Raw genomic sequence first — 25,499 nt, 5'->3', positions numbered from 1 at the left:
CTGCCACCCCCGGCACAGGTGTGTTCGCGTAAGCCATCCACTAGGCTGGGGGTGGCAGCGCGGCCACCCCCTGGGCGGGAGATGGCTTGCGCAGCCGCAGGGGAGGGCGGGGAGGCGTGATTGGCCGCTGGAACGATGGGGGAAATAGCGGATAAGAGGAATCTCGATCTAAAGCCCAGGCGGTAGACCAAGGCGACGGCGAAGGCTGGATCTGGGCAGACGGATGGGCTATGACTGAGCGACGACTGTGGCTGGTGCAAGGCGACGGGCTAGGGGGGACGGCTGGAAGCGAGGTGCGAGGTTGAACTGCAGCGATGAAGAGGAACCCGGAGATCTGCGACGGAGATGAGCAGCAACCTACCAAGAAAAACGAAAGACCAAAAAAACCAAAGAACAGGGGATTGGAGAAACCAAGAACGACGAAAACGGGGAGGGACGAGGGGGAAAACCTAGGGTTTTTCCAACCCCAAGGGGGTGGCTGCACAAGCCATCCCCGGCCCGGGCAGCCACCCTCACCGCCCACTTGTGGTGGCTCCCAACTGGCAGCCACCACATCTAATTTGTTTTTTTTTTTTAATTAATTTTTGAAGTTTTTTTTTCCTCAAACTTGGTATAATCCAGTGCAGCAGGGTTTTTTTTTTTTCTAAACATAAGACCGGTAAAATTGGCTTAGGTGTCACCTTCTTATTGGTGGCACAAAAAACACATTTTGTGCAACAGGTGCACCCAAAACATTCTCATATAATATATGAAAGAAATATTACCTACTAACTATTTTATTTATTCATTAGTATTCGTTATATGTGAAAAACGAAAAATAAAATAATTTCAAAAACTCATAATAAAAATATTAGATGGGTGTACAACAATAATGAATAATATAGAATTGAAAGAGAGAGTGAAGACACAGATTTAACGTGGTTCAGTAATGTGCCTACATCCATCGAGAGTGAAATTGTATTTTGCTATTAATGATTCAGGGTTACATCATAACACACATATATATAAAAAAATTATAAACCCTAATTGTACAGACATATTTGAAAAATTTCCAAAATACCTTGTACTACCTCACTCCGTGAACATCGCTATTGGTTCACCCCTTCGCTAGCAGGGCTTTGGCCCATCTCAATTGAAGAGTCTTTGGTAAGTAATCTAGTACTCTCGACCAGCTCAAACCACTATGCCACTTCCGTCGTCTACTTGGTCAATCACTAGTGTTCTAATATATGAGCAACTAGTTTTAACATAAACTTCATGTCAAACCCTAGCCAGAAATTTAGTCACTCATAATACTAAAATACATAACAATATATATAAAATAATTTTTTTTTTTTTTTTTTTAAAAAAAAGAAGTTGAAAAAAGAGGGCTCCAAATTGGCAAATTCGACCAGTCGGCTACTAAAAACAGACTTTTTTTTTTTTTTTTTTTGTTCGTTGGACTTTACTACCAATTCGTGGGCCCCACTTATGTTCCTTTATTTTCTTTCTCTTGTTTCCACGAAACTTCTCATACTACTACGTTTCTTTTTTCTTTTTTTTTGACATCATACTGCTTAGGGGTGCAAAGGCGGGCGGTTTTTAACCGCCCGCTAACTGCTAACCGCTATAACCGCCAACCGCCTAACCGCCTAACCGTCTAACCGCATTAACCGCTAACCGCCTAACCGCCATAACCGCCTAGCGGTTAGCGGTTAGCTGTTATTGGGTCTACTAACCGTAACCGCTAACCGCTAACCGCCTTTTTATATAATATATTTTTATAATTATAATTATAAAAATATTTATACATATAACATAATCACTTGATCATTAAATCACAATTTTTTTAAAAAATAATTAAATCACAATTTGAGTATTAATATATTATCACTATAATTTATATGATTATATCATATAATCACTTGATCATTAAATCACAATTTTTTTAAAAAAATAATTAAATCACAATTTGAGTATTAATATATTATCACTATAATTTATATGATTATATCACATGAGATTGATTATTAAATCATTTGATTATATAATAACAAATTATACATATATAATATGACATAACTCATAAGTATACTAATTCATACTAATACAACAATTAAATATCTAGAGACTTATTTCCAATGTATGTTATAAACCTATAAGTCTATATAAGTCTACATATGTATATGAATAATATAAATGTATAATATCAATAGTTAATCATATGATTCAATGACAATTCAAATACTTTATTCAAGACTTCAAGTGAATCATATTATTAATGTACAATGATGATATGATTCGTATAATATCAAATTAAGTAATTGACATTGGATTAAACAATGACCAATGTGTTACTTATAAACATAATTTAAGTACTAATGTATTATCATTATAATTTTAGTAATTTATATATTATCACTATAATTGATATGATTATATCACATGATGACTTGATCATTAAATCATATGATTATATAATAATAAATAATACATATATAATATGACATAACTCATAAGTCATAAGTCTACAAGTTAATCATATGATTCATGTACAATGATAATCACAATTGATTCAATTGAATTAAACAATATGTTACTTATAACTACAAGTTTACAATTTAATTAAAGCATTATTAGATACTTTAGGAATTTAGGATTTAGGAGTTTGAACATTGCCATTTACCATTAGATATTAAGTTCAATTCAAAGAAAAAAGATTATAAGTAAATATGATAAGAATTTAAATAATTAATCATATGAATCATATGATATAATTTAATGAGACTATATGATTATATAATATCAAATTAAGTAATTGACATTAGATTCAACAATGTGTTACTTATAATCACAATTGAAGTATTAATGTATTTTTTGAACATTTTTTAGAAAAAGAAATTTAACCATTTTTTGAAAGAAACAAAAAAAAGAAAATTAACAATTTTGAACAATTTTGAATTTTATATATATATATATATATATATATATATAATTGCTTATAGTTATATTATATGCATATTGAATAATATAAATGTATAAGATAAATATTTAACTATATGATCCAATTACAATTCCAATACTTAATCAATTATTCATGTACAATGATAATGACAATGTGATTCATATAATATCAAATTAAGTAATTGACATTGGATTAAACAATGTGTTACTTATAACTACAATTGAAGTATTTTTGTTTGTTTGTAAGTTTATAAGATCAACACTTAATCATATGATCCAATGACAATTCAAATATTTATAGCAATTGGGCCCAAGAAGATATTAAAAATACAAGAAAAAAAAATGAGGGTAAAAAAAAGCCCAAAAAGCCCAATTTTAAAAAAGCGGTTAGCGGGCGGTTATCTATTTCACTAACCGCTAATCGGCCACTAACCGCTAGGGCGGTTACGGTTAGCGGTTATTGCCACTAACCGCTAACCGTAACCGCCTTTGCACCCCTAATACTGCTACGTTTCTTTTCTCTCCAGGGGGCTTTGTTTGGTAAGAGGGTTGAAGTTAGCCTAGATACTATTTATCACAATTTTCTAAAAAATTAACATCAAAATATTCTAACTTTTTAATTTTTTATATCAAATTATTCATTTTTTATTATTATTTAAATTAAAAAATCACTACAAAACAAATTTTTTTCACTTTTTCATACCACTTTTTCATTTATTTTTTTTTTATACTAAACATTTTTATTTTTTTTTCACATCAACTACAGTGTCTAGACCAACGCATTTACCAAACACCACCCAAGTCTTCGTGCTTTTTAGAAGTCCACCGCCAATAGAGACCAACATCCACCCACATGCAAAGCAATCAGTAGCTTTAGAAAACAAGAGCTTTCCTTATTTTGTGTTTTCTTTGCTTTGCTTTCTTATTCCATTTGCAACAATTTTGACGATTCCTACTAAAGATAATTTATTGCATTAATATTTTATTTAAATTTTAATTTACTTATTAATTAATATTTCACAATCCAATATAAAATACAAGAATTAGAATAAAACAAAGCATGATAATGCTAATTTTAATATAAAAAAATAGGAACTTTTAAGCTATTATCAAGCTATCTCATAGAGGTTTTTTCTTTGTGCAAGCTTTTCCTTTTCATTGTGTCTTGATGTGTTGGTGTTTATAGTTGTGATGGCTTTGATATTATTCGCTACAATATTTTAGTTTATTATTTCTTTAACTGTTGTGTTTGTTTTGTTTTGTTGCTTTTGGGGTCTAAATTAGACAGTTGTTTTTAAGTCTTGTTGTCTTTCTTAGAGAAGTTACCTCTCTTGAAGATCGTAAGCCCAAAACTTCCAAAAAACATTTTCCTTTTCTCCTTTCTCCGCCTTCCCCTTCCTCTCTCGCTCTCAATTTTTGGAGGCTAGGGCACGCGCCAAATGGTGTCCTAAAGCTCATAATGGGGCTTTAAAATATTCCTCATTTGTCCTATATATACTTAGCTTCTTCTAATTAGAATGCAGACTGGATCATTAAAGTTCTATTACCTTCTTTGTGGCATCATTAGGACGGTTTACAGACCGTTTGAATAGTCTTCCTATAAAGTTTCTTCTAGGTGTTTAAAATTCTCTCATCTCCCCCCTACATGATTTGTTACTAATCCAACTCTACTATAAACATTTAAGCATTAATTAGGGCATCCTTAATTCTAATTTAGTGCGAGGTATTACATACCTCCATTCATATAAAAATTTTATCCTCAAAATTTGATTCCTAAAAATAATAAGAGGTCTAACAAATTTACCTCAATCAGGCATCGTCTACTTTTGCCTCTAGCTTCGTTTATCCATGATGGGAATCCATTGTATGGTGTGCCACATCCTCCTCATCTTCAAACAGATTAGGGTACTTTGCACACATCTTGATTCAATTCTCACGAGCTTCTTCGACTCCATGGTTGCGACATAAGACCTTCACCAGTAGAATCTTCTTAGTTCTTAGTGCGCAATTCTTGCTCCTTGCTATTCATGATCATGACAAGTACTTCCTTGTAAACCAATCCTTCTTGAATCCCTAATGGCTAGTACTCAAGGACAATGTATGGATCGGCTATTTACGAGCAATTCGAATTTTAAGAATTACCAATCCCTTTCAAATCAGCAATTTGGATTTTAAGAATTACAAACCCCTATAATATCCTAGATTTTCAACTTTCACCCAATCCAACTTACATCGCACATTCCAAACCGTTTGTTACATCAAACGGTCTGGATCGAAGGAATTGCAGTCCCTTACAATTCTGGAGAATTGAAAGGGGGGCCTAATCCCCTTTGCTGGTAATTATCCAGATGACATCCCCCTATGCGATCTCAAGAGTCTTGTTTTTCACACCCTCCTAAAAACTTTTGGCTCGCAAAATAGTAATCTACAAAATACACTTGAGGCATTTATATATTTCTACCATTATTAGTAAATGGAGAATTTGTAAATCAACTTTGTAGCCTACTGATACAATAATGTTTTCTACAAATTTATTTACATGTAGGTTAGTATAGATCAATACTAAGTCTCCTTATCTGTTCATTATCCTTCCCATCATTTGCTACATTCTACATTAATATAACACATCCTAGCAATAAATTCAAACATTTTGAACAAATTTATAAAGGACAAAAATTCACCACCCCAAATTTCTCAAATTACAACAAAAGAGCACGCGAAGAATTTGAATTCGATCATGTTTCCAAGAAAGCAGGTAAGCGTGATGGCCTCTCTGGTTAGTAAAAGTCACTCATTTTGCTGGTGGCATCAGTCAGTGATCAGATTGACTCCCTTTGCTTTCTCCTCGTCGTCTTGTTTAGTTTGAGCTGCAAGTGAGATTGCCTGTACCCAAGACAACAACGATCAGATTCATCCACTTCCGACCATTTAAAACAACCTCCGAAATGTGTCTAAACAGACAACAATAAAGAAAAACCATGATCTAATGGGAGATGTTTTATAATGTCAAGTATTTGAAGATAAAAATATTATTTTAGAATTTCATACAAAATTTATATAGCAACAAAATAAAAGCATTTTATGCATGCAAAATTTGAAGTTGTAGGGGTTCCTCGCCATTAAAAAGAAAAACTGAAGTTGTATTCTGGAGTATCCTAATGCCTGCATACTGATTCTCAAAGCATCGCTAGTGGTAGTTCTTCTCAGTGCAGATAATCCTGTAACGTATGGTATACCATTGGCAAATATAACAGCGCAAGTATATCAATCCAATTAAACTGTTTCTAGCAATATTGAACTCTGACTATCCATAATCCATCTTCCACTTGCAAGCAGTTCTTCCAGATTATGTAACTGGCTTTTCTCTGTGTTCTTAAAATTCTGAAGAGAATGTTGGGCCTTATTTCTTACAAGACTGCTAACTGAGAGATTTCACGTTTAACTTGGGGTTGCTATTTCTACCTGTCCCATCTATAGCAACACCTAGAGTGCAGTGTGCCATCAAGATCACAGCAAATGCTAACCATGTCAAAAGAGAAGTAGAGGACTTTAGAGAGAAAAGCCACGTTTTAATTGAGAGGTTGAGCTGAAGGCTCTGTTCGGCAAAAGCCAAAAATGGCCTGATACTATTATTCTAGCTTTTTGAACTTCTTAATATTTTTATTTTTTATATATTACATTAATCACTTTTTATTATTATTCAAATAAAAAAATCACTACAATTTTTTTTTTTTTTAAAACTTTTCAATACTAAACATTCTTATTTTTTTCACATCAATCAATTTCTATTGCAGTAAAAAAGCCAAAGGTTTGCCAAACAGGATTTGAAAATTTGCCACTTCGGTAAGCACTAACGGGGATGTGAGAATGAGTAATCCTTTCAAATGTGATGTGGCTCTTAAAATCACCAATAAATTAAAATTTAAATTATTTAATAATGATCATCTTAAATTCAATAGTAATTTTAAAAGTCACATTACATTTTAGAGGACTTTAAGAAAACTCTATAAATACTTATAACATTGCTTTGTGAGAAGAGGTGGCTCAAAGTGGAGTCTGGTCCTCTTCATTTTAAATAAAAATGTTAGTTAATTATAAGGATGGGCAAAATTGTTAAAAATAAAATAGAATGAGATTTTTGCTCCTCCTTTTATAACTAACTGCAAATGGAGAAGATCTGTTTCGGCTGAAAGTAAGAGGGGACTTTCCCATTAATGCACGCGAGAAAACAGTTTTAGGTGGTGCCGCCGAGCCAAGACCAAGGCTCAAAGCTAGGGGTTTGGTGGGGCTGAAGGTCTTGGGAAGTGATACTAACTCGGGTAGTACTGAGTTGGTGCGAACTACTATGAGAAAGAACCTAAGACTCAGTTAAGAGCTAAGCCGAAGCTGAAATGCCATGTGCAACCGAAGAACGCCGAGAAGGCATCAAAAGCCGAAGAACGCCAAGGAGGTCAAAGGAAGGAGGAGCAAGGGATGAAGTGAACAGTGTTCATGAGAGCTCTATGACAGAGTGAGAGAGAGAGAGGATGAATAATGATTTTGCTTACACAATCATTATGTGGAAGGAGATAAACTTAAGGCAAATTATTGAATAAGACTCCTAAAGATTGCATTAATTCTTCTTTATTTTAAGAGCTTCCATTAATTAAAAAAATCCTAACATTGATTATCAAATCAAAATATTCTAATAACGCACTGCAATTTATATATCACTTGTTTTGAAATCCTCATATTCCAAATAAAAATGAAATGCTTACATCTATATATAAGAGAAGCTAACTTCAATCCAAAATGTCTTCTCCAGAGTGTAAATGTGGAATTACATGTACAAATTACCACAAAATAGCAATCTAAAAGCTAAATCAATCTGTTTTCAATGAATACTAGTTAAATCAATTCAAATCATTTAATCCATGATCCGCGAAACTATGTGCAGCTACTCCATGCAGGAACCTCATGGATTAACACAATTTGCATTTTCATCAAAATTCTGTGTCAGTACATAATTGACAATTGTTTAGAAGATTAATCAAGAGCAATCAATAGGAAAATTTATCATGAGAATTTCGACTATAAATATTTTTCTGAAAGAAAGACTTTATAATGAGGCACTGCAACTATAAATAGTTTTCCATTTAATGTGACATATTCGGATAGAATAGAAAGAAAAGATAGAGGAAGTATACATACTTGTAATTCTTTTTCGATAAAGGCGAAGCAGCTACCACTTACACCCATAACACCTTCACGGTTTAGATAAAAGTAATCATCTAGAGGAGGATAGATGTGTAGCTTAAACCCAACCTCCTTCTGCAATTCTTGAAACATGTTTGCCACTTTTATGTTGCTCTTTAACACCTCCACCTCTTGCAAGGCAGTCAAACTCCATAGTTCCGAAGGGAGCATGGTCAACTCATAGCAATTAGTCATAACCAAATGTCTTAGGCTTGGCATTGCAGCTTCATCCTGTTTCCATTCTTTAATTTCATATTCATGCAATTTTAGGAATTGGAGTTCGGGAAACGAACGTGAAGGGATGTGGAGGCCACTAAAAGAAAGGCAATTTTCTAGTTTCAGTATCCCAAGGTTGGGAAGATTTCCTAGCACTTGCATGCCACCTTCATCTAACATAACTCTAGTTAAGCTTATCTTAGTGATTGTCTCTGGAAATGAAATAGGAAAAATAATAATGTCTTCAGAATTAATACAACTAAGTTTCAAAGTTTGGAGATGACTTAAACGGTGGAGGCATGCAGAAAAACCTATTGCATCCCAAACCTCATTCCTCAAGCAATTAGTATTTAGCCTTAATGTCCTTATATTAGGAATCATGCCCTCAACAATGAGACGCACAATTTGTGAGTGCTGTGGCATTGAAAGGACTTGGAGTTTCCACATAGCTGTGTCCAAGTGGTTAGAAAAACACATTGTCCCACACAAATTCCTTAAACGCGGCAACTTCATTACCGAGATTGGCAAAAGTACTGAATTTGGACTATATACGTGAAGTGTTTCTAGATTGGTAAGGGTGCTAATGGAAGCTGGAATATCTACCTCTATATACCCATATTTTATCTTCAAGTACCTTAAATGAATCAATGTTCCTATCTCTTTAGGAATGGCCTTGAAATATAGTTCAAAATGAAGCACCCGAAGCATTTTCAAATTTCTGTGGACCCACTTCCAGGGAATTTCGTTAAACATGGGCCCAATCCCAAATGACAAAAAAGAACGAGCATACGAAGCGCCAAAGGTGTTTGAAGAAATGAATTGATGAACAATGTTACCTTGGATGGAGAGTCTACGAAAGGTATTCCAGGATGAACGGTTGTCATTTCTAGGTACATAAAGAAACTTCTCTTCCGTGCTCTTGGTTATGCATAGGTCTCGTAGAAGATCATGAATACGACATTTCTTTGCCCCTCCATATAAACTCTTGGTAGCCACTTGGATCAAGTTCAGATCAATGAGCTCTTCCAGGTAGTCCTCAGCAACATCCTCAATGTTTCTTCTACCAATGTGCTGTATGAATCCCTCAGCTATCCATAATTGGATCAGTTGCTTTACAGGGATTTCAAAGTCTTCTGGATATGTACCAAAATACAAAAAGCATGGTTTTAAGCGCCGTGGCAAATGTGTATAGCTTAAGGCCAGAATCTCTTTGCATTCAGTAAGGTACCAATTTACATCGGCAATCACCTTTGACCATGTCTGATGTGTCTTCTCTTTGTTTGCCAAAAGGCCTCCTAATACCACAATTGAAAGTGGCAAGCCGCGACAACCTTCTGCTATTTTTCTCCCCAAATTAAAGTATTTAACTCAAGAGGACATTCTCCTCCTCGGAATACCTTTTAATGAAAGAGTTCCCAACTTTCATCTTTGTTAAGAAATTGGAGAAAGTATGGAGGAGCAAGGCTTGCATGTAAGGCCACTTCATTTATGCGACTGGTGATTAATATTCTACTTCCATTGAAGTTATCAGGAAAAGCATCTTTTACCTCATTCCAGACTTTGATTTCCCAAATGTCGTCGATGACTATTAGGTACCTCTTCCCTTGCAAGTATGTGAGCAACTTCTCTACTAGATACTCTTTTGCTTGATCCTCACTCATCCCTTCAAGTTTCCTTGTCAACTCATCTGATATTGACATATAAGACATTAAAATTTCAAGCAATAACTCTCTGATTTTGAAATCTTGAGATGCATACACCCATGTGCGGCAATAAAAGTGACTCTTGATGTGATCATTATTGTAAACTTTTCTAGCAAGAGTGGTCTTTCCCAGCCCACCCATGCCGATGATTGAAATGACATCAACTTTTGAATTCTCTGTTCTATGAGTAAGCTGTTTCACCAATGTATCAGAGTCGTGAAGGAAGCCCACCATGTCATCTTCCTCGACATGCCTCCTACGTCTGTCCAATGCCTTCTTTGTTGTTGCATCTACACTTGTTTCAGCTCTTTCAATGCCGTACTTTTCTATATTGTCGTAGATTTTGTTGATCTCTTTGTTGAGGCCTTCTACCTTTTTTGCAACAATGTGGAGCATTGTTGCATGCCCAATGCCATATATTATCTTTCCCGCAGCATTCCTCTTCCTCTGTTCTGCGACTTTGATGATGAATGTGTCAATAACATCCTCGGCTTCATAAGCAGCTTCAGTGATTTGCCTGACTAACGCCTTCACATTTTCATGCTCGTTCTGTTTCCCATCGGAGTTCTCTAGAAAGATATTTATCCTTTCGAGCTCCCATTGAAATGACTTGACTTCATCTTGCACTCCAGAAGGGAAACTTGCTCCTTCAATGAGTTGGGGTAGTTGCTGTAGGAGAACATTAACAACACTGTCGGCCATTGTTACTTATCTTCCCTCAAATCCTTTCAGAACACACGGTTGTTCGCCTTTCAATTTTGGAAATATTGGAGAAGATACCCACACGTTCAAAATGAACAACACTACTTCACATTTCGAACGTGGAGAGCTGTTATTGAGAAGGAGAATGTGAAAAGCTGCTCCCAAGCCTTAATAAGATAAAGAATGTTTATGCTAAAATATTAATTAAAGGGGGTAACTTCCGTGACGCGCTTTTTGTAAACACTCTTTTAATGTTTAAACTTTTCACTTGGTGTATTAAACTTTCATTTTCTTCCAAATATCCCACTCCATTAAGATTTTTTATTAAATCTTAACGGAGGAATATGAAATTCTTAAAAAAAAAATTAAAAAAAAAAAAAAAAAAAAAAACTCTTGATCCGTGAAGTTCACCGATGAATCTAACCTACCGACCTTGTGACATGGGTCATATTAATATTATATATTAAAAATTAAAAATAATTAAAAAAAAAAAGTGACAATCGCGGGTCACTTGGGGGGTGTTTGGCAAAAGGCATGGCTCAACCTAAACACTGTTTAAGTCATTTCTCTGATGTGAAATTACAGGATTACCCTTCATTTGTTTCTCCAAAAATTTTCAGCGCTGTACTCTTTTCCTCCAGCTCCCGGACACTGTTCAGTGTCTTCTTGTTTGGCTTCTTTGAAAAAACAGGCCAGGCAACTGCTCTTCTGGATGACCCAATCCGCACAGCATTTGAATTTCCTGAGACAACTCTCCTAGAATTTGAGTTTCCTGCTGAAGGTTTCGAGGGTGGGACAGGTGGACGAGGTGGCTGTGAACTCCCGCTATCTGACGGCACAGAATTCGCACTTGAGCCGTCAGTTTCAACTGTAAGCCTCTCTGAAATTCTCAACCCACCCATCCCGTTCATCAACTCTCCCGGACCCACGATTTCATCAGTATCAACGTTTTGGCTATCGTTAATTTCATCACTTGAACTCCCATTCTCATTATCAAAGCTTTCCATCAAAAGATCATCACCTTTCGCCACCTTATTATCACTACTTCCACATAACTCCAAAAGTTCATCCACCTTATTATCTACAACGTAAACACAAGATCGAACGAGAGAGAAAATCCCACTGCTGGGTCTACAGTGAGAGAGAGAAGGAGAGAGACCAGAGCAGACCCACGGCTGGGTCTCGGCCTGAGACCCGCCGTGGGTCACCAGACCCACGTGGGTCACTGGGTCACGGTCGACCCACGGCTGAGTCACGTCGGTCACCCACGCTGGGCCGTGACCCGCGACCCAGCGTGGGTCACAGCCTGACCCACGCTGGGTCTGGACGAAACCCACGCTAGATCCAACTTACTTCTTTCCCACGTAGAAACAAAACCTTGATCCAAATTGCTGATCGCAAATCTCTGTTAATCGGAATTGTTGTTGCTCATTTTCTAAAAAATATCACAAATTTACAATCACTGGGCAGTGGGTTCTTCGATGGCCATTTCGGAGGCTACGGCATCCAGGTGGGTCATCAAAACCTTTTCTTTTCTTTTATTTCTATTCTTTTAATGGTTTTTTTTGTTTTTTTTTTTTTAAAAAAAAAAAAAAAAGTTTTCATTAAGGGATTCTTGATTTGCGATAATTCTTGATATAGTTTCTTTGTGAATTCTTGAGTTGTGTCTGTTGGTGGGTTTTTCTGGTTCCGGCGGAAAATGGTTCTCCTCCACCGGTAATTTCTCTTTCCGGCCTATACCTCTGCTTGTTTTCTTTTTGGTTGTTATCCGGTGTTTTAGTTTTATTTTCTTAAAGTGTATTAGGTGAGGTGTCAGCATTTTAATAGAAGGCATAAAATATGCCTTTTTTGCCAGGACCGCATAGAGAGGGGAAAGCGTGGGATTTATGTCTCTGGAAAAATTTCTGAGAGAGGGGCAATATGGTAAAAAATATGTCAAATGTTGACAAAAAAACCGGTCAATGGCCCAGACACTGAACAGTGTCTGGGCCATGACTTTTGCCAAACGAAGCCTTGGTGACCTCCGGGGGTCACAAAGTGACCCACCATTAGGTCACTTTGTGACCCCAACAGAGGGTCACTTTGGTGACCCACCAGGGGTCAGGTCACCTATGATCCCGTGGGCCACCAAGTGATCCGCGGGTCCCGCCGTGGGCCACCAAGGTGACCCATGATGGGTCACATTTTTTTTTTTTTTTTAAGAAACTTTAGTTTAGGCCTCTAAACTACCACACGTTTAATATATCTCTTTCGAACTTTGAAACCAATTAATTTGGATCCCTAAACTTTCAATTGTAATTAATTTGAACCCTTCTGTCAGATTTTAAACATTAAAAGTGAAACAATAACGTTTATACCCATGACTTTTTTATAATATTTCAAATTTACCCTTAATTTCAAATAAAAAATATATAAATATTATAAAAATAAAAATCACAAGGTGACTCACGGTTGGGCCACCTTGTGACCCTTTTTTTCAAAAAAAAAAATTTCAAAGTTTGAAGGGTATGTCAAATCGCGTAATAATTCAAGAGTCTAAAGTGAAGTTTTTTTTTTTTTCTTTCTTTCTTTCTTATTTTTTAATAATAAAATAATTTTTTTATTTATAAATAATGAGTAAATTTGAATTTTCAAAATTTGTAGGGGTATAAAAGTCTTTTTACCCCTTCTACTGTTTGATTTAACTCCAATCTCTAACAGAAAGAAAATAATTGAAAAAAAATCAAAAGATTGATGCACCAAAATGAGAGATTTTAAACATTAGAGAAGTATTTGCAAAAAGAACATCATTTCAGGTAAGTAAAGTAAAATTATCCCTTAATCTAATAATTAATCTACTTATTTTTATCCGGCTTAAATTTTTTTTTAAGACATATGGTAATTTACCGGCTATTTTTACGCCTCCCAATTCCAGATGATTAAAAGCAGCTCTAAACTTCTTCCCGGTTTCCAACGTCAACAGCAAGCCAAAAAGTATGGGAAAGACTTTGAACATGCAGCGATGAATCAGCTGGATGTCTTCTTCCTGGTTGATAATTACAAATTTGGAATTAATCTTTTTTTATATGGGTCAGAAAGAAGAAATTATCAACATGGAATCACATATTAAAGTTGTTACCTTTAAAAGATTTTGAGATTAGTTAAAAATATGGTTTTAATCGAGTCGAGTTGTGCTATTCCGAGACTGGCTCGTTTAGAAGGAATTCTAAATGAGTCGAGCTCAGAAATGCTTGTCCGAACTCAGCTCGCTTGAGCTATATCCCAACTCGAGCTCGTTTAAAAAGAATCTGCGACAAGGAGATATAGAAGATGAAACTGTCATTACCTCAGTGATTCACGCCATGGAGGGAAGCGCTGGTGAGCTGCGGTGAAAGGAGCAGTGAGAGAAACCTAAAGAGAAAGTGGAAGAATTTTTGGAGTGAGTGTGTAGTTAGAATTATTTAATGCAGATGATAAGGAATGGACCGTGAGGATTGATTTGGGCGAAAGTTAGGGGCATACTTCTAAGCGTTAAACATGGAAAAACGCATAAAGTTAGGGGCATACATCCTTCAAGTCTTCGAGGAGTCGAGACATTTAAAAACGCATAACATATTAAATGGGCTGAGTTGATTTTAATGGTTAAGTTTTAAAGAAGGAAATCTAAAGGCTGAAAACAATGGGAGATTGAGGACAGGGAAAAAATTGGCAGTAGTTGGAGGCATTAAATGAGAGGAAATTTTTTCTTTGACATGTAAATAGAAGAGGAAGTTTTCATCCTCAATGGATAGCTCAATCAGTTATGAACCACGTCTCATAAAGGGGAGGTTACTAGTTTAAATCTCTTTCTTCCTTCCTTTGTGTGGACATGTAAAAAAAAAAAAAAAAAAAAAACAAACAAACAAAACAAAAAATAAGTTTTCTTTGACCGTGACATTTGCTTTATTAGTCTTGGTGTTTAATCAATTGAATTTTTTTTAGGAAATAGGATTTTCTCATTTCGAACTAAAGAAGAGGAAATTAAAACTAATGGATGTGGCTTAAAAAAAAAAAAAAAAAAAAAAAAAAAAACCTAATGGATGTGATCAAAAGAAACTTAAGACTTCCACAGTTCAATTTATATGAGGGAAACTAATGGTTTGTGTGTGTGTCTATATATATATATTAAATAACTTATATTACTTAATTACTAATATAAATAAATTTATATAAGTTATTTTTATTAATATATTAATATATATTTATATATAAGATATAAGATATATGAACGAGCTAACGAGTCGGGCCAGAGGCGGATCCAGGGGAGTCGACTGGGGGCATATGCCCCCAGTCGACCCCTAAAAATTTTCCTTGCCCTTTGGTAAAAAAATTTTTATGTCCTCAGCCGTGATTATGCCCTCTCTCAGGCATAAGTATGCCCTTCAGCAATGATTATGCCCTCTCCCTCATGTTTCAACCATATATTATGCCAAACTTAGTGTTTCAGAAGAATGGAAGGAAGAAGATGATGAATAGTACTCTAAACGGTGCGTTTTCTATTTTGGGAATATTGACTGAGGAGTGGGGACAGGCTGGACAAACAAGACAAACAGATAAAAAAAACTAAAAAAAACCTTTGAAAATATGCCTAAATGGGAGACCAGCCTGCTGGAAGCCTGCAACAAATATAAACAAAACAATAAAAAAAATTAAAGAATGTACTAATGGCCAACGGGGAACAGCAGCCGTGTAAGTTAAACAATAAAAAATAAGAAGCCAAGCTCAAAGTGGGGAACAGCGGCTATATAAATTAAAAACAAAATAAAAGACTTTGTAAAAATAAAACACGCGTGCTTGCCAGCCTTGTAAAAATAATTGTTCTTTTAAATGAGTTTGTCTTAATATTTATATAATTATATGCTATTAAGCCTATTTTTGCTAATTGTTTTTATATTTAATTATTTATGAATTTATATAGTTTTTGTTTCATATTTTAATTGTATAAATATATAATTGTAGTTGTCTGAGATTATGAAGAAAAACAATGATTTTATTGACCTCTAATCAAATTTTAAATGACCTTGTGTTGAAGTAAATTTAGCAAATCTGTCCGGAGATCCTTGCTTCAGATAAAAAAGAAAAAAAAAAGTGTGATTATTATCCTAGTGATAGACAGAGACGGAGGGAGGGGGGACCAGGGTAGGCCATGGTCCCCCCAAAATAAGGAGAAAAAAAAGTAAAGTAATGTTTTAATTTTAGTCATTTGGCCTCCTTTTCAAAAAAAATTTGGCCATATTTTTAGATTTTTTAGCCATATCCAATAAAAACTTTTGGCCATATTCTTAATTTTTTTGGGCCATACCCATTAAGTTTTTTTTATTTTTGGTCCTTACTTTCAAATGTCCATTTTTTGGCTCTTACTTTCAAATGCTCACTTTTTTTTTGCCCTTACGGTAGTTTTTAGTTTATAAGAAAAAACCAAAATAACTTTTTTTAATAAAAAAATTCTAAAGAACCGAAAAAAAAAAATTTTGGTTAGCCCCCTCCCATAAAATTTCCTGGCTCCGTCCCTAGTGATAGACACCAAATTCAAAGAGCATATCTACAAATAGGACAATTGAATTAGCGCCAATAGTGAGAAAATAAATTGTAAGTTTTATTTATTTGTTTTAAAACATAATTAAAATTTTGTTGATTTATTCACTTATTTGGTTCGTTATATTTTTTTCCAACTTTATTTTTGTATTCATTAAAAAAAATACAGCAATGCACAAAAAGAAGATCAACAAATTATTTTTATATTTAATTATTTTTATTATTTTATTCATTAAAAAAACGCCCCCACATAGGAAAGATCCTGCATCCGCCACTGAGTCGGGCTAACATGTCGGTCGAGCTGAGCTCGCGAGTTTTTGTCGAGCGAATTGGGTATGCATCATTTAGTAATCGAGCAAGTTTGTACAATAACAAGTGGGCTTGTACAATATCGAGTTCGGGTCAAGCTAAACCAAGCAGGTATCAAGTAGGTTGTCGAACGAACTGGTTTATTTACAACCTAGTTAAAAAGAAAGTGAGTATGTTGACCCAGCAATGAGGCAACAACATTGGCCGGCTTTTTTTATTTTTCGGATTTGAAAAAAAAAAAAAAATTCGTTTGAAAAGTGAAATTAGTTTTGAAAAAAGTACACATACTTCTCTCAAAGTACTACAGGTATGTTTGAGATTGCGATATCGCAAGGCCGGCTTTTTTTATTTTTGGATTTGACAAAAAAATTTGTTTGAAAAGTGAAATTAGTTTTGAATAAGTACATACTTCTCTTAAAGTACTATATGTATGTTTGGGATTGCGATATCTCAAGAATAATCTACGTTTTTAAAAGATATCGCAAAATGTAAGATGTTTGATATTTTAATTTAAAAACCACTTAATTTAAAATAAGAAGAAAGAAAAAAAAAATTGTGATTTATACAAGCAGGCTAGACAATGCTTATTTGAAAAAGTAAGAATTTAAACCAAAATCACGATTTCTCATAACAAATATTTGATAAAATAAAAATAAAAAATAAAAAATAAAAAATACTTTTTAACATGTTTTACCAAATGCCTTTGCAATTTTAAAAAGTAATGATTTCAAAAACGCAATTTTTAAAATCACACTTATTTTAAAAATTAACGAAAAATCTTAACATAAAAAGGTAATTAAAAGAAACTGAAAATTTTAATACCCTTAATTGAGAGTTTTTAAACTTTAAAAATAGTCAAAACAAGTAGAAGTTTACCAGAATTTTCTGAAAATTTTCCTATATTTTATTTTGTGTAGTAACATATAAAATAAAATAAAATAAAAAGATGTATTGTAAATATAATTTTGGGTTGATGACAACTATATGCTCTGCCAGTTGGGAAACATTTTTCCGTGGAAGTTTCCCCAGCGTGTTCCATGCTCAAGAGCTTCATTATTGATAATTGATGTAGACCACAATGCTTGGGAATATATGAGGAAGAACCGATCAGATGGTAGTTTGAAGATATTCGGAAAGATGGTGACACAATCTCAAACAGTTGGTTGATCATTAATCTGTGCAAAATGAAAAATAAAATAATTTCAAAAACTCATAATAAAAATACGGGACTTCACATCAAACCCTAGCCAAAAACTTAGCCACTCATAATATTAAAATACATAATAATATATAATTAAAATAAAATAAAATAAAATAAAAAACTTGATATATAGGGTGCTCCAAATTAATTCGACCAGTCGGCTACTCAAAATCAAAAGAGACTCCTTTAGTGTCTTTTTTTTTTTTTTTGGACTTCACTACCAATTCGTGGGCCCCAGTTGTTCCTTTATTTTCTTTCTCTTGTTTCCACGCACTTCTTCTCATATTGCTACGGCGTCGTTTGATAAACGATTTTGTCTGTTTTTGGCTCTACACTATTTATCACATTTTTTTATTTTTTTAATATTTTTACTTTTTACATCATATCAATTATTTTTTATTATTATTCAAATAAAAAAATCACTACAAAATAAAATTTTTTCATTTTTCTATATCAAACATTCATACTTTTTCATTTAAAAAAAAAAAAAAAAGCATTCTTACTTTTTTTCACATCAATCACTTTCTGCTACAGTATCAAACCAAAACAAAATCGTTTATCAACCGAAGCCTACGTTTCTTTCCCGTCCAAGTCTTGGTGCTTTTTAGAAGTCCACCGCCTTTAGAGATCGACCAAGAGGCACCACATGCAAAGCAATCAGTCCTCACGGTGCGTTTGGAAGTGTGTTTTTAAAAAAATATTTGCGATTTTAAACCAAATCGTAATTTTAAAGTGTTTGGAATTGTAATTTTAAAAACGCAAATTTTAAAATCGCAAAAAAATTTGTGATTTCTATAAGCTGATTAGAGAGTATTTATTTAAAAAGGTGGGAATTTAAACAAAATCACAATTTCTATTAAAAAGATATTTGGCACAATAGTTATCTTTTTGTTGAGCGGGAATGAAAAAAATACCGAGAATACCCACCTAAAATATATTAAAACCATTTTTTTCTCTTCTTTTTCTTCATCATCTCTGTCTCGTTCATCCTTTCTCCGCTTTGTAGCAGTGTGCCTCGATGTTGTCCATCTATCCACCCCTCTACCAGGTAAGAATCTCACCTTTGCTTTTGTAAAACTTTTCACCGTTTGGTGTTGTTTTATGTGGTTTGTATGATTACTGTACCTTTTTATATATGCGTTTATATTCTTCGACCATTTCTACAGAGTAAAGTTGTGATTTTTTTTTTTTCAAAATTTAATTTAGATTATCGTGCATGCATAGTGATATGCAATCCATCACAATATGCATGGATCACTATACACGCACAGTGATGTGATAGTGCGTGTACAGTAACCATGCGAGGCTTTTTTTAAAAAAATTAAAATTAAAATAACAAAATTAAAAAAAAAAAAAAAAAAAAAAAAAAAATTATACTGTACAGTGTACAGTGACCAAGATGATGGTTTTTTCCGGTCATTGTGCACTGCACACTGATGTGCACGGTGACGATTTTTTTATAGCTTCTTTTTTTTTATTTTTTTAAGGCAATGTACAGTAACAATTTGTGATGGATTTTTATTTTTATTTTTTAATGGGTATTGCACTATAACAATTTGTGATGATTTTTTTATATATTTTTTTAATGGGTAATAAACAGTGATAATTTGTGATTTTTTTATTTAATTTTTTTATTGTGCAGTGCACAAAGACCAAAGTATTTTCCGGGTCATTGTGACAGTGATCTGTTACTGTGTATTGCACAGTGATTACCGTGTATGCATAATGATCTGCAATCCATTACAATATGCAGTGATTGATCACTGTACACGCACAGTGATGTGATAGTGCGTGTACAGTAACTATGTGAGCCTTTTAAAAAAAAAAAAAAAATTATACTATATAGTGTACAGTGACCAAGATGATGGTTTTTTCTGGTCACTGTGCACTGCACAGTGATGTGCACAATGACGATTTTTTATGGCTTCTTTTTTTTTTTTTTTTTAAGGCAGTGTACATCAACAATTTGTGATGGATTTTAATTTTTATTTTTTAATGGGTATTGCACTGTAACAATTTGTGATGATTTTTTTTTTTAATGGGTAATAAAGAGTGATAATTTGTGATTTTTTTTATTTTAATTTTTTTATTGTGCAGTGCACAAAGACCGACGTATTTTTTCGGGTCATTGTGACAGTGATTTGTTACTGTGTATTGCACAGTGATGTGCACAGTAACAATTTGCAATAATGACTTTTTAATTTTTTTTTTAGTTCTGTTTCGTGTCAATATTTGTATCAACTCCACATGTCCATATATGAAATATAGTGAAGGATAAATTCAAACATTATTTATATATTAAAGAAACGTGTTGCAACTTATAAGCTAAAAAATGACGAAAGTAAAGACTTAAATAAAGCTTTGATAGTTTATATATTGGGTTAAATACTCCATACCCCCCTAGGGTTTTTCAACTTTATTTTTTTCCCCTGTGATTTCATTTTTATTACAGGAGGTCCCTGTGATTTTGATAAGTGACCAAATTAGTCCATCCGTTAGTTGACCGTTAGGACTGACACGTGGACCAATCAAACGTCGACACGTGGCACATATTTAATTTTTTTAATTTTTTTTTTAAAAAATGTATTTTTTTTATAATTAAAAAAAAAAAAAAAAAAAAAAAAAAAGAAACGGAAAAAATTGGCCACCCCCTTGGCCATTTGGGGGTGGCTCGGCCACCCCCTTTGGCCATGGGGGTGGCCGAGCCACCCCCATCCGGCCAGATGGGGGTGGCCTGGCCACCCCCAAATGGCCAAGAGCCACCCCCAATTTTTTCCATTTCTTTTTTTTTTTTAATTATAAAAAAAAAATATATGTGCCACGTGTCGACGTTTGACTGGTCCATGTGTCAGTCCTAACGGCAACTAACGGATGGACTAATTTGGTCACTTATCAAAACCACAGGGACCTCTTGTGATAAAAATGAAACCACAAGGGGAAAAAAATAAAGTTGGGAAACCCTAGAGAGGTATGGAATATTTAACCCTTATATATATAGTTGAATGCTATATTTTTATGTTAATAATTCTTTTGGTTTTTATTGGTGTATGAGATGGTTAATATATTAGTGTCTTACTAGCTTTCTAAAATTATAATTTTGTAGATGGATAAACAAAATACAATATCCAATCCTAACCCTAAATCAAAACAGAGTAACTCAGATTCTAGAGCTCTTTGGACATCACAATTTACTATAATCTTTTGTGAACTCTGTGTGGATGAGGTGTTTCAAGGTAATCGACCAAATACCCACTTTACAAAACATGGTTGGAAGAATACTGAGGTAGCATTTAGAAATAAGACCGGTAAGTCATGGGAATAACGTAAGTTCAAGAATGAGTAGGACACATTGAAAAAAGATTGGATTACTTTGAACAAATTGAAAGGAAGTAAAACTGGATTAGGATGGGATGCAACCAAAGGAACAATATATAGATGCAACGAATGAATGGTGGGAAAGGAAGTTAAAGGTGTGTCTCTCATCATCAATTAATATGATTTTTTTAGTAATAGTTTGTACTTTTAGTTATTAATATAAGCATTTTAATTATGTAGGAGGTTCCCGAGGCTTCAGAATTCCAGGAAAAAGGTTTAGATAACCTTCATTTATTATACATAATGTTCAGAGACACTGCAGCTACTGGAGAAAGTGCATGGACTCCCTCTTCAGGTGGTTTACCTACTAATTTTGAGACTCTTGTGGAGGTGTCAAGTGACTTGTCTGGTGAATTGAGTCCTCAATATAATCATGATGATATTGAGACACTTAATCTTACACAGATACCTAATCCTACACAGCCACCTAATTCTACATAAACAGCCAATCCTACACAGCTACCTAATCCTACACAGCCTCCCCAAGAAATGAGATAGGTACCGTCATGCAAAGCAAAGGAAAAAAAGCATGAACTGTGTCAAGGCTGCTAAATGAGCTCAGTGAACAAGTAATGATGTTGAGTTAAAGGCCACAAGTCAAGCAAATTCAAGTAACAGTATTCGTGATGTCTTGAAGCGCATGTGCACCTTGGATGGTGTTGAGGGGGGTTCTAATTTCCATCATATGGCAGCTCGTATTTTTCATAATAAAAAAAAGAGAGAGGTGTTCGCTGTGTTGGAAAAACCACATTTGTAGCTTATGTTTCTAAAAGATGAAGCAAAATTGATAGACAACCGCCATTTCTTTACTTGTTTAGCAAGTGGATAAATTTGCAATAAGACACTTGTTATTTTCGGTGTTGGGATATTTGAACTATGTGTTTTTTATTATTATTATGATTATTATTATTATTATTATTATTATTATATATTTGGACAATGTAATTTTAGTTTCTCCACTTGATATGACTTATGTTATTTTATATTTGAATAATGCAAATTTGATAATTGTGATTGTTGAACAATTTCTTTAAAAGATAGTTTTATGTGTTTTATCTTATTAATTGTTAATATTTTTTAGGTATCACTCACATTGACTATGATGATTATATGGATTATGGTAATGATGATCATTTGCATGATAATGACGAGAATGATGATGATGATAGTGATGATGAGTTTTACCATCTTGTTTTGCTGGATGTCATGCAGTAGTGACGTATGCCATTAAATACATTAATAAACAACTTTGTAGAAATTCTAAAGAAACTGGATATAGGTGGTTGATACATATGATGACTGAAAATTAGACTATATGTCATGATATGTTTAGAATGAAACCACGTATTTTCTTTCAATTATATAATGTTCTGCAACATACATATGGACTTCAGCATACGAGGCGTATTAGACTAGAAGAGTCAGTAGGTATATGTTTGTTTATTCTTGCACAAGGATGATGTAATAGAATGGTTCAAGAAAGGTTCCAACATTCTGGTGAGACTATACATAGACATTTTCCTAAAGTTCTGAAAGCGCTTAACCTAATGGCAATGGATCTCATCAAACCTTCTGATCCCACCTTCAATGAAGTTCCCAAAAAAATTCGGCACAATCCATTGTATTGGCCACATTTTAAGGTACTTATTTTATTTGTTTATCAGTATTGCTCAATATGTGCTTACATTTTGTTAAAGTAGCTTAATAAGTATCTAAAATTTAACAACATGCGTATTTTAAAACTGTATCGGTGCCATTGATAGAACACATATCCCAGTTGTTGTCAGAGAGGATAAGAAAATTCCATACATTGGAAGAAAATGAACACCAACTTAAAATGTGATGGCGGCATGCAATTTTGATTTATTATGGTAGGATGGGAAGGTGCGACATATGATACACATATTTTTTAGATGCTATTCGTAAACCATCTGCAAACTTTCCAAAACTACCACTAGGTATAGTATTTTTTTTAATCTTATTGATTATGAATGCATATTGTTTATGTACATCTCATAGATGGTTATTATTATCGTGTAGGAAAATATTATTTAGTTGTGGATACCCCTTAATTAAAGGGTACTTGACACCTTACAAAGGGGAGAGATATCACCTTCCCGATTTTCGACAAGCTAGTCGAGGAAATGGGATAAAGGAGAGGTATAACTATGTTCACTCATCCCTTAGAAGTGTTATAGAGCGAACTTTTGGTGTGTGGAAGAATAGGTGGCATATTTTAAGGCAAATGCCATCTTATGATATTAACAATCAAATGCTCATTGTAGTTGCTACCGCGGTCCTTCATAATTTTATTAGAATACATGACATAAAGGATAATGAGTTTAAGTGGGATAAAGATAACTTCGATAATGATGATGATGCAAGGAGTAACAGTCAGGAAAACATTGGCAATATACATGACGAGGAGATGAAAGTGGTTCGTGACAATATAGCCCAATCCGTTTTTGGGCTATAAACAGTGCTTTATTATTTATGTTTTAGGCTAATTTTTAATATCCTTTAAGTTTTTTTTGATGATTTATCAAGTACTAATTTAAATTATTGGTGAATTATGTAACAGTTAAATTTGATGAACATTATTAGTTTAATTTGATGGATTGTTCTTCTATTTTTTATTATATGTCTGTTTAGAATATGTTTCAAGAAAAGAAAAATACAAAAACAAAAAAGCATATAAACAAGTAATATAGCAATATAGAATTGCCTAAGTAGAAAATTCAAAGTTAATGTCAAATTATAAGTCATACTTTTGTTTGCATAGGTGTTAAAAATGGAGGCTTATAGACAATGTTAGTTATTTTACTGTTATAAAGAAATGTCATTATTGGTAATTTGGTTATGAAACCGCAAATATATGCTAATGTTATCCAAACACTCAATTGATTAAAAAAAAAAAAAAAAAATACTTTTTAGCATGTTTTACCAAACGCTTGTGAGATTTTAAAAAGTAGTGATTTTAAAAATGCAATTTTTAAAAACGTAATTTTTGAAATCGTACTCCCAAACGGGCCCTCAGTAGCTTTAGTCCCCAAAAGGTAGCTCAATCGGCTTAGACCACGCCTAATGAAGCGAAAGTTACTAATTCAAATCATCCTCCCCCTTCTTGTGCGGACATGTAAAAAAATAAAAATAAAAAAAATACTCAGTAGCTTTAGAAAACAAGAGCTTCCTTATTTTGTCTTTTCCTTGCTTTGCTTTCTTGTAAGAAAGCGAAGCAATCAAATATCAAATATTTCTTATTTCGTTTAAACTTTAATTTACTTATTAATTAATATTTCACAATCAAATATAAAATGCAAGAATTAGAATAAAACAAAACATGCTGATGCTAATTTTAATATAAAGATAAAATAAAATAAAATAAAATAAAGAACTTTTAAGTTATTATCAAGTTGTCTCATAGAGGTTTTTTCTTTGTGCAAGCTTTTTCTCTTCATCGAGAAATTTGTGTCTTGATTTGTTGATGTTTATGGTTGTGATGGCCTGATATTATTCACTACAATATTTTAGTTTATTATTTCTCTAACTGTTTTGTTTGTTTTATTTGGCTGCGTTTGGGGTCTAAATTAGACAGTTGTTTTCAACTTTTGTTGTCTTTCTCAGAGAGATTACCTCTCTTGAAGATCGTAAGCCCAAAACTTCCAAAAAGACCTTTTCCTTTTTCTCTATTTCTGCCTTCCCGTTCCTCTCTCTGCTCTCAATTTTTGGAGGCTAGGGCACGCACCAAATGGTGTCCTAAAGCTCATAATGGGGCTTTAAAAGATTCCTCATTTGGCCTATTTATACTTAACTTCTTCTAATTAGCATGCAGACTGGATCATTAGGACGGTTTACGGACCGTTTGAATAGTCTTCCTATAAAATTTCTTCTAGGTGTTTAAAATTCCCTCGTCTCTCCCCTATAGGATTTGTTACTAATTCAACTCTAATATCAACACTTAATTAGGGCATCCTTAATTCTAATTTAGTGCGGGGTATTACATCCCTCCCTTCTTATAAAAATTTTATCCTCGAAATTTGATGCCTAAAAATAATAAGAGGTCTAACTGATTTACCAATCAGTCATCGTCTTCATTTGCCTCCTACTTCATTTATCCATGATGGGGATTCGTTGTTTGGTGTGCCACATCTTCCTCACCTTCAAACAAATTAGGGTACTTGTTGTGCACATCTTGATTCAATTCTCACAAGCTTCTTCGACTCCATGGTTGCGACATATGACCCTCACCAGTAAAATCTTCT

General features: G+C 33.8%; 2 pseudogenes; one reads left to right on the top strand and one right to left on the bottom strand.

Moving 5' to 3' along the window:
• Nucleotides 1-228: 228 nt before the first annotated feature.
• Nucleotides 229-10,799, bottom strand: LOC132169522 (disease resistance protein RPP13-like; annotated as a pseudogene).
• A 10,166-nt stretch (nucleotides 10,800-20,965) lies between these two features.
• On the top strand, nucleotides 20,966-24,171 carry LOC148588152 (L10-interacting MYB domain-containing protein-like; annotated as a pseudogene).
• The last annotated feature ends 1,328 nt before the right edge of the window (nucleotides 24,172-25,499 follow it).

The sequence above is a fragment of the Corylus avellana genome, chromosome 1 (genome assembly GCF_965113065.1).
Source record: "Corylus avellana chromosome 1, dhCorAvel1.hap1.2, whole genome shotgun sequence".
Classification (NCBI taxonomy): Eukaryota; Viridiplantae; Streptophyta; class Magnoliopsida; order Fagales; family Betulaceae; genus Corylus; species Corylus avellana.
This window is presented reverse-complemented; position numbering and strand designations above follow the sequence as displayed.